The 10,956-nt window shown below is 28.7% G+C and overlaps 1 long non-coding RNA gene across 1 annotated transcript in view; it reads left to right on the top strand.

Annotated features, from left to right (window-relative positions):
* Nucleotides 1–10,956, top strand: part of LOC136796233 (uncharacterized) — a 118,045-nt gene that overhangs the window by 42,461 nt on the left and 64,628 nt on the right. The window contains exon 2 of the long non-coding RNA XR_010843922.1: nucleotides 1,429–1,470. This is a non-coding gene — a long non-coding RNA (uncharacterized lncRNA). The remainder of the gene's footprint in view (nucleotides 1–1,428; nucleotides 1,471–10,956) is intronic.

Raw genomic sequence — 10,956 nt, 5'->3', positions numbered from 1 at the left:
TCATTTATTATTATTAAAATTAACGGAAATAAAGAAAGTTATTAACGCCCGTTTGGATCATATGCTGAGGGCATAAAATTTGGTGTATTCAATGAAAATTAAACAAAAGTGGTTTTCGGGTTTAGTACTTATCTGAAGAGGATGTGAATAAAACAGGCTGGCGCATTACAGCTCCCTCAGTATTTGCTAACTGAAGCGAGAGACATTGGGTATAGCGATGTCATGAAAAGTAATTGGTTCTTCACTGCTCTCTAGCTGGGGTTTGAGTACTGTCTGTTTCCGATTGCATCAGTTTGAATTCAATACATCTTGGTTATATGGTCCAAAACGCAAAAGGGTGTTCTGAACCATACTAGAGTATCACGGAAATCAGTTACCACTACTTTTTCCTTGGCTTGCAGTAGTCTGAAAACTATTAGTCATACATAACGGATCTATTAAGAATACATTATGTTTCCTTAAGGTATAGTTATTTTTGTACAATACATACACTAATATTTTTTTGTATTCGTTTCGGCAGAATCGATATTCCCAATTACTTCTTTTTGTTAGGTGGTTAGAAAAGAAGCAGTTGTTATAAGTTTTTGTTTTAAGCTGTTCGATTCTAAGAAATATTTTTATTTGTTCTTTATTTTTACTAAGCGTTTGACAGAATTCTTAATGTCCCCAGATTTTCTTTAGTTAGTGGTCGTTTAATACTTTGTGTACCTACATTAGATGGATATGTTTTTCGGAAAGCATAAAAAAGACACTATCATGCTAAACAAATTTGGCGTTTAAATTATGGCTATCTATAGGAACTTTTAAATAAACATTAAAGTTTATATATATATATATATATATATAATTTTAAAAAAATAAAATATAATTTTCACAAACCTCAAAAAGTATACGTTTTTGACAAATTATGGATATGATTATTTAAAAGATAATAGGATTATTTTATGTCATTTATAAAAAGAAAAACCATTGTATTTATTTTGTTATCTCAAAATAAAAAGAGTGGAAAATACGATTTTTTGGTGATTGATTTTAGTCCACAATTAATTTATATCTAGTATTATCTCTGGATTTGATCTAGCAACGTTGTAACCGTTGGACAAATTATCATGAGAATTATGATGGGTTTAATGAGTAATCTATATAATGTATTTAAATGTGTTAAAGAGATATGTATGAAATTTATTATAAGACGACATTATCTATTGATCGGAATAAATGTTTCGGTCTGACCATAGCCTTCGGGGACACTAAGATCAGACTATCCATCTAACTGGCCTGTAGATATTAGATAAGTTTGAAGACCCCTGCACAACTCCAATATTGTTCCCAACGACCTTTCTCCATTTCTTCAATATTACCTTTCTTCCACTTAAGCCTTTCTTCTTAGGCTTTCAAAATATCTTATATTGGCTTTTTCTGTTTCAGGTAAGCTTTTATAACTATCTTCCGTTGCAGTCATCGAACATTGTGAGTAATTTTATTTACTATGTTTTTAGGTGTTAAAAATGTTTTTAAAGGTTTTGAAAATATTTTTTTTTAAATTTTAATCATGAAATTTTATTTCTTACTTTTTTAAAAATAAACGGACAGCAATAATGGATATTATGAATTTTATTAACATAAAAGTAAACTACTAAATGACGAGACCTAATTAATTATAAAATTTGAAATATGAGGAAATAATTATGTTAAGATTATCTGATGGTGGGGTGATGGTTCCGAAACGTAAAATAAAGAAATTTAAATAAAAGAAGATAAGAATCGTAATCAATAAAAAGAAATAGACAATAACTAAAAAATAAAAAGACAGCATATAATATAGATACATAATTAGTATTGGAAAAAGAAGAAGTATATTTGGGTAAGTATTACAAGAAGATAAAGGCTATGTGAGAATACAGTAATAATATTTTTTCAGCGTTTAAACCTGTTAATTTATATTTTGACTTATTTATTCATTTAAATTTCCTTTGACTAACTTTTTGTTTTTTAAATCCATATATTATTTTTTTAATCTATTTATTAATTTTTTAACTGATCTAGTGCTGTAACTATTGTGTGTTTGGTTTGATTTTATATTGCTATCTAATTATAAATTCTTGTAACTTGTTTAACGGATCAAACGTGGGTGGTGCATCGCTGGAGAGGAGATATTTGAGAGAGTGAAATAGGTAGAATACATTGTCAATTAAATGGAATAAAATTGTTAAATAGAAAAAATAAAAATAGTTAAAATATATTGTATTTAGTACATAATATGTACTATATAGTAGGAAATATTTGTAAATTGTATTTTTCTTTACTTATTTGTTAAATAGTATCATTTTATTATCTTCATACATTTGAATATACAATTTTTTTGATTTTTTTTTTTTTTGTATAGAATTAGTCGCATTTTAGATAGTGTTATTTCTTTTCTTTTTTTTAATACTAAGATTATTCTGTTTTCTGCGTTTCCCGTCTTAATCATTTTTATTATCTTGTAAGTTCGTAGCAAGTATAAAATTTATATTAATGTATCATAAAGAAAAATTAAAATAAATATTGTGATACGTTAAAAATTTCGGTTTTTTTGTTAACACCCAACCCTATATTAGGAGATCTGACTTAACCCTTTTCAATGTCCAGTTTTAATTTGTAATTATGCTTTTCCTCTCTGTCGTATATTTCATGTATTTTTTTTTGTTTACATTTTCCTTGTAAAATATACGTGACACTTTTGCCTAAAAGGAAAATTAATTGATGAAAAACCACTTGTTATTATTTCCAGTCTTTTATTTTATTATTTGCGCATTTATAATGGGGATAAGTTCGATTTTATTAATAAACTGTTTTATTTAATTACCTTTTTTTGTATCAGTTTGACAGATCTGGATAAGTGAATCCTTTAATTGAGCTATACAATATAAATAAATTATATTTTCTATACCTGGTTTTCCTTACCAATGTTTAGCTTTTATTATTTAAAGATATGAGTGACTGTGTGGTAGTAAGAGGTATTGAGGCAAAAAAAAAAAAATATTTTGGATGGAATTAGGGAGTTTTATTTAGAAAATAAATTTGAAATTTCTCAAATTTTATCTATTTATAAAGTATTAATAACAATTTTACCCTTCCAATTTGTACTTTATTATTTCCTTTTCGTTTCGGGAATATTTTTCCTCATTCTGAGAACCATCATAATTTTGATTTGATGGTTATTTTGTTTATCGTTATTTTAAAAATATATATATTTTACTATTTTGCCAGGTTCCGGGACATTAACCTACTGCTAGTCTTTATAACAATACTCCATTTTTTAGAAAGGATGAGGAAGTTTAGAAAAGGTAATTTTCCTAATTTTTTCTAATATTGATCATTCGGAGTGGTACGATGCGATGTATAAAAGGCAACATTTCCTCACGTTTTTACTAAAATTTACAAGTTTTTGTTGGTTTCTTTCTTTATTATATAATTATTGCCTTAATTTATACTTTTTGTATTCATAAAAATATTTTAAGAAAAGAAAAACCTGGGGTATCTATCTGTAACCCTTTTAGTTTCGGGATCAGGGAAAAGTTTTCGCCTTTGCCTTCTCCCCGTCCTACGTCCCTGGATATTAGGTCAGAGCTTTATATTATTAATTTAATATTTTAAGAAAATGAAAATGAAGTTTTTTTTACATATTTTTAAATTTAAGTCTTATCAAAAGTACCTGGTTTGTTTAGTTCTTTATATGTTCGACGTTTCAGCCCAATTTGGCCATCCTCTAGGACAATCTTAATACAATTTTAGAACCACATAATTTTAGAAAAATAACTAATCTGGATTATCTCTCTACATAACAAAAAACATACAAAACACAGTAAACTATAAAACTGACACTAAACACTTAAACAGACATTACGCAGATATTATAAATAGACTTAAAATAAAAACATAAAAATCAGATAAAATGAACAGGTTTATGTGAAAAATAAAAAATCACTAAGTTTATAATAAATACAAAACAGGGAGGTAACCAAACAGCACACTGGACATGAGATAAGGTCCAAAGAGATAGTAAGAAATGTAGAATGATGGCTGTGCCAGAGAGAAGTGAAGATGCACAAATGGTGGACATGATTTCCCATATGAAATCATGAGGTGATTTTTATTGTATAAAATAAAATATATAAGGATGAAGATTGGTGTTATATAGATTTTATTATTGTTATAGGTTTTTATAGTGCATGAATATGGGGCAGTGGTCCCGAAACGTTGTACAATTATCATGAATAAATAAATAATAATTTATTTCAAATGATGGAAGTGATTAACCTCAAAAAATTTTAAAAGAAAAATAACTTTATGCAGGCTTGTGATAAGTTATTATAGAGAAGGTTGGCTGAGATATAAAGTTAAATTTTTAATTTAATGTGAAGAATTTACAAAATAGGCTGAAATTAATGACCTGATAGCCTCCATAAAGTTGTTTTTTTAATGATGTGGTTCTAAAATTGTATTAAGAATGTCCTTGAGGATGCCCAAATTGGCCGAAACGACTTAAAAAGAAATAAAAATTGTTTTGAGACTAAAATTGAATCAAATTATTTATTTAAACAATAAAAACCAGTCTCAAGAAAGTGTAAAGGTTATATATAAAGTACCTTTTTCTATATTAATTTTTTTAAATTAAAATAGAAAATACCAATTTTCCTACGTATTATCAGCGTTAATATATAACATCATAAAATGATTGGCACCGAAAAAATTCTAACTAATGGATCAATATAGTGATTTTAAATCCTAATTGCTATTAAAATTATCTTTTAAAATATTTTAATTTATCACTAAAAGTTTGTCAATTTTGATTTTTCTCCAAAACCATCCAAATTATATAGCTGTTTATCAAAGATTTGTGATAGTCGTATTAGAGAACAGAAGGTGTCTGTTAAAGCTCCTAAAATACGTTAGACCTTGTTTATGGTACCCAATTTTCAAAATTAGAAGTATTGCAACGCGAAATCTATTTACGGACATTTTTTACCTGAGATAAATAGAACAGCAAAAACCTGTAGGAAAGTTTGATAGCACTCGCATAGATTGTAACGACCATAGAATGGAGGTGACAACACAAATTGCAGCTGCAAAGAGTTCGTTGTTATTCCCATCCAGTTCTGCTTATCAGTACAACGTCCGGGAATTTTATCTGCCTCCTAACCCACTTCCATGAAGCAATTTTTGATGTATGCAATTCCCTGTATTTTATCTTAATTTTTTCACTCTTCAATAATAAATCCGCTATTTGATTAGAGTTCTAAGAGTTCATAAGATCAATATATCATCAAGTATAATCATTCCATAAATCTTGTATATTTATTAACATTTCCTTGATATAATTCTATGGCTTTTATGTAGTATATTCCAGAATTTTAACTGCTGCTCTGGAAAGTTAAAATTTAGGAGAATATTTCATTTCAATGTACTACCAGTCTAGAATATGAATGTCCAAAAAGGGCTTCTAAAAAAAATTACTAGCGTAAGGTGTGTTTTTGTTTCTGGAAATTTCAGCAGTTGTCGATAAATGAGTAAAAAAAAACCTAATATAAACATTAATTTTTAAGCATATTTTCTTATGCAGAACACACCTATTTAATTATCTATACGTGGAAATCCAAAAAAAGGAAGTTTTTCTACTCTTACGGAAAGAACAGGGGTGGGGATTTTTATTAAATTCATCTCCGATATGCCCTCAACAAATTCCTAAAAGAAAATTTAAAAAGGCAGAAATTTATTAAAATAGATCGTACTGTAGATATTGAAGGAAAATGGATAAAAATGGAGAAAATAAGGGGAAAGAGTAAAATAAAGAAAGGGGAAAGAAAACAAAAAAGAAGACTAAAAACGAACCTGTTCGCCGGAAGATCGAGCGCCTAATAATGGTTACAGCGCAAATGGTGGTCAAACTCAGAATTAAAAAAGCCGTTACAGCAATGACTAAGTGTTTTTTATAAAGAAAACGTTACGGGAGGGTGAAAATAAAAAATAAAAAGTAGAAAAATTTTGAAGAAGAAAGCGTGTGAGAGGGTGATGACAAAAGGTGATAGGAAGAATTAAAAATATATATGAACCAACGAATTATCGAATAACGAGTACCGGAAGATGAAGAGGAAACGTAATATAGGTGGGGGACGACAAATGTGTAAGAAAAGGTTTTAAAGATGAAATAATACCTTCAAAAGTGGGCGGAAAAATAATAATGTGAATTTATTTAAAAAAAAAAAAAAAGGAAATTACTTTTTTAATAAATTAACTATTTGTGAATATGTTAATGATAAGTTGTTCTTATCGGTTTTTAATTTGACGGAAGAAGGCTCTAGTTGGATATAGAGGCTTTCAGAGATGAGCCTTTTGTCATGGTTATGAACAGTAGCGAGTATAGACGTTTTATCGAAATCGAAGGAATGATTCAATAAAATAGAATGTTCCGAAGTTTAGAGGCAGAATGATTATGAGAGGAAATGGAATATTTGTTTTGTTTGATACGGTCTTTTAGGAGATTTTTGGTTTCGCCTATGTAAGCAGAATTACAATTAAGGGTGGAGCAAGGGATGCGGTATACAATATGTGATCGGTGTAGAGGAGGGATAGTGTCTTTTAGTTTTGTATAAATATTAGATAGTGTGTTGTGAGGTCTGAAGGCAATACGGAGGTTAGGTATAGTTAACGTAAGAGTTTTTGAATGTTGTCGGAAAGAGAGGGGATATATGGTAGTGATCTGTATAAGGGGGTAGAAAGGAGTTGTGAAGAATTAGATGAAGTGGCGAGACGATTTTGGTAGTTGTGTAAAAGTTTATGAATAATATGGAGGGGGAAGTTATTAGCTAAGAGTATGTGTTTGATGCGGTGTGTGTTTTTTTCATGGAATCGGGAGTCAGAAAGGGAAAGGCCACGGTGAATAAGGTTTTTGGCTACGTTAATTCTTATTTATTATTATAGCGGTTTGATTCCGACCTGGACAGGTTGACTTTCGTTGCGGCCCCACGGAATGAAGACTTACCACTCCGGTTAGGATTAGTTAGTAAACTGTAGGATAATCCCCCTCCTCCAATCCTATGTCAGAAATGGCTCAGAAAAGGGTAAACATAAAGCATTCGACTTCGATCGAACTACGAATCAGATACTTTTCAGGCTAAAACAACAAGAAATTACTCGAATGCTAAGAACTTGTTGCTTGATTTTTCTCCTATCATATGTAGGGAGGGGCGATAAAGTTTATTTAAATCAGGAACTGTTTTAGACGCTCTAGGTCGTTTATTAACTTTGATACGCGCTACGTTTACTGTTACCTATAACTTAATCTAAAAACAAGTGTTCTGGCAGACGAATCGTGTCAATTTCAACTATTTCTATAGCTTGGAAATCTATAGTTTCGTTTTTGTTTAGATATTCATTTTTTAAAGGGAAGGGGGGAGGGGTAGAAGTTGAATTCTTATGAATTATTACAAGATTATAGTGTAAATTTGTAGTAACTATGTCAAATAGAAATAGTTCTAATTATTAAATTAGAAGTAGTAATTATTGAGTTGGAAATTGTTTAAAGTTTAAGAAAGAAACAATGCTAGAGGTATGAAAACAAACTACTGTTACAGATAAAATTTTTGTTTCATTAGAATTTTTAGAATCACAATGTTATCATAACACTTGATATCAATTTAGGCTTCTTGACTTGGCGGGCTTCAATTCGTTTGTACCTTATGGAATTATTTTTACCGTACAAATATTTTGATTAGAAATTGGAATTGAAATATTCAAGCTTACATAGGAACGAAACAATATAGGCTGTCGATCTTTCGGTTTTTTTTCGTTGACTTCGTTTAGGGAAATCAGTTCGAATTTCTCACTTTCTTGATATTTATTATTATATTTTTCAATTTTTTTTTTCAATTTAAAAAGTAGTTTAGAGAATAAATCTACAAATTATATTAATTTTTGATGCAAAATTTTACGATAAAAAATTCCCCCACTCTTTTTCGGTTTGCGGCTCCCTAAATAATAGGATTTTTTCCGAGGCACCCTTAATACATCAGATTTTTTTTTCTGGGTTTTTGACTTTATTGAAAAATTGGAAAACTTTCCTTTTTAAAAGCGATTACCCATTTAGAGAAAAATTAAAGAAAGGTACTTACCATTTTCGTACTATTTAGTGACTAAAGTATGACTGGAGAAGCCGTGCTTGCGCACTAGCCGTTTAAAGAGATGCGCATTGGAATGAAAACAATGAAAGACTTAAAAGTTGCTAAATTCTTGTAATTTTGTCAGCATGCACGATTGTTGGCGCAAAAATTTGAAAATTGGAAATTCCTAAAAAATTGCCGAATTGTTTAATTGAATATTTCGCGGCGCACACTTTGGCAATCATTGAGTTAAATCAACAAAATTATTTTTTCATTCAATTAATCTTAAAATGTAAACATTTGTTTAACAAACAATAAACGGAAAATTCTTATTATTTCACTAGAAAATAACTCTAAAATAAATTTCTGAATTAATCATTTATATACCTACATTTATAATTTTTGTATTCAATTTTGATTATTATTAATGAAATCACCTTTTTTTCTCGTTCGCTAATCTGAACCCCTGATTTTAATTATTTTGGAATAGCCAGAGGATACTGTGTGTATATATAAATAAGAACAACGCGCTTTAATTGTACCATACTCAAATTTATTTGATAAATATAAATTACCAAACATTGAAAATTTATAATTTTGTTATTATCAAGCTAATTAGAATAAATCTAATCTGATTCGCTGGAAAAAAACAACAATATTTTCGCAGAACATGATAGTATGAATTTATTGATATTCCTCGGTACTCATCAATATTATCTCCATGTAAGATGTTAGATTATAATTTCAAGAATAAACTCCTCAATCGTGTGTAGATTACTCATATGATCATTATAAATAACCCGATAATTTATAATATCGTAAAATGTTATAAATAATAAACTTTATCAACTATTAAGACGATGTATTTTACTGTCATTGGTGAGTTGTTAAACATTTATGTGCTATTTCTACGTATTGTTAGAATTGAAGTATGACTTTAAAGTGAATCTTTAAAAACCAAGATCAAAAAAAGTTTTTTAAATGTTTAATGTTAATCATGTCCTTACATTTCAAATACCAAACGAATGAGGCAACAGAATAACTATCAATAAGAATTTTAATTTCCAGGATCTATGAAATGTTAGGGCTGAAATGTTATTTTGACTTCATCAACCATGAATTTTTTGTTTCATTTTTGTGCATCCATCGTGACTTGACGAGAAATCTTATATTTTCGTGTTTGATTTTATTTTGATGACTACATTTTGAGCCGGAATTGCGTTGATGCCCCGTGGCCTGTTCGTCTCGTTTCTCACCACTCTTGAATATTTAATAAGTATCATCATGTGCATACAAATTGCCTATGACAATATAATTCGTCATTCCATTTTGGAAAACGTCCCTTGAGTATACATGTTTGTGGTTGTTTGTCATGGGATCAGTGTCGGGTTATTATTCTATGTTGGCACAAAATGTCAATACTGGTGCTAAGCGTTAGTCTTGCCTTTTGCATATTATAAATCATACTATACTACCGCCTGTGTTGACAGTGCTTGTTTAGTATTCATCTGACATCATAAAACAAGGCTTGCTAACATGACAGTTGTTATTGCCTGTGTAACAAATGTACTGATAATTTTCCTCGATTGATATGACTATGTATATCTATGTAATATATGTACAGAAAAGTAAGTTGTCGGAAAGCTGAAGTGGGTTACACTAAACACGGATCGGACTTGAAACACGGAAAATTGTTGTATGAATTTTTTTTGTATGATTTTTATGGTCATTATGGTGAAGTATTGTTGATTCTAATAGTGAGAAGATTATTGACTGTGAATAATATGTATGAGCAGAAGATGGTTGGGGTGCGGTCAGGGAACAATACGAATAATTAAAAACTTATTTATTAGTACCAACGTTTCGGCCAGAATTTCTAGCCTTCATCAGGGCTAAGAATAAAAACAAGATTAAAGTTAGAGCAGAATGGTTAGAAAATAAGAAAATAGCTATTATGGATACATAAATAGTGTTAACAGGCATAATTAGTTTAAGTATTATAAGAAGAGAAAGGCTGTATAAGAAGACTAATATTAAAATTAAGTAGTAGGAATGAAAAAATAATAAAATACATTTGAAAATTTAGTTATTAAATATGAGTAAAAATTAAAATTTAAAAAAATAAACTAATGAAAGAAATGGGAAATACTGCGTATGTATGGGTTATAAATATGTAGGTAAAAAAATAGGGTCAAGGAAATAAAAAAATAAAGATATATAATGCAAAAGAAACAAAGAAACATGGATGTTTTAATTTGATAATGATAATTAAAATTAAAGTTATAGAAAAAAAAATAAAAAGAGAAAGAAGATATAATTAATGTAATAATGTATAAATGTAATAATATAAATGATTTAATTAATGAAACATGTATGTAAAATACTAGAAACAGAAAACAAAATATAAAGTTAAGTAAGATAATATCAGTAATTAGTAAGTTTGTCAATAATAATATGTGGTTAACATAACTAATATAACGTGGGTAATGAAATTTAGAATGATTAGAAAATAAAAAAATAATTGTTACGAATAAATTATGCAACCTGTATTATTATGCAACAAATCCTGTACAAGAAAATGTTATGTAGAATATTCAAAAAAACAACGAAAACAATGCAGAATATTTAATTGACAAAAGTTAAGATGGGTTATTGAATGTAATACTATCATGTAACGGTGTACCCCATTCACAGTTTTTTTTTTTTTTTTTAATTAATTAGATTTATTTATTGATAGATATTACAATCTGCCACACAGTTGTGGGCAATAGGTAATATTTATAAATGATCTCATACATACTAAAATAAAAAAAAA

The sequence above is a fragment of the Halyomorpha halys genome, unplaced genomic scaffold (assembly GCF_000696795.3).
Source record: "Halyomorpha halys isolate HHAL.00 unplaced genomic scaffold, Hhal_1.1 Scaffold161.1, whole genome shotgun sequence".
NCBI classification, from domain to species: domain Eukaryota; kingdom Metazoa; phylum Arthropoda; class Insecta; order Hemiptera; family Pentatomidae; genus Halyomorpha; species Halyomorpha halys.
The sequence above is the reverse complement of the archived record's forward strand: the minus strand, read 5'-3'. Positions and strand labels throughout refer to the sequence as shown.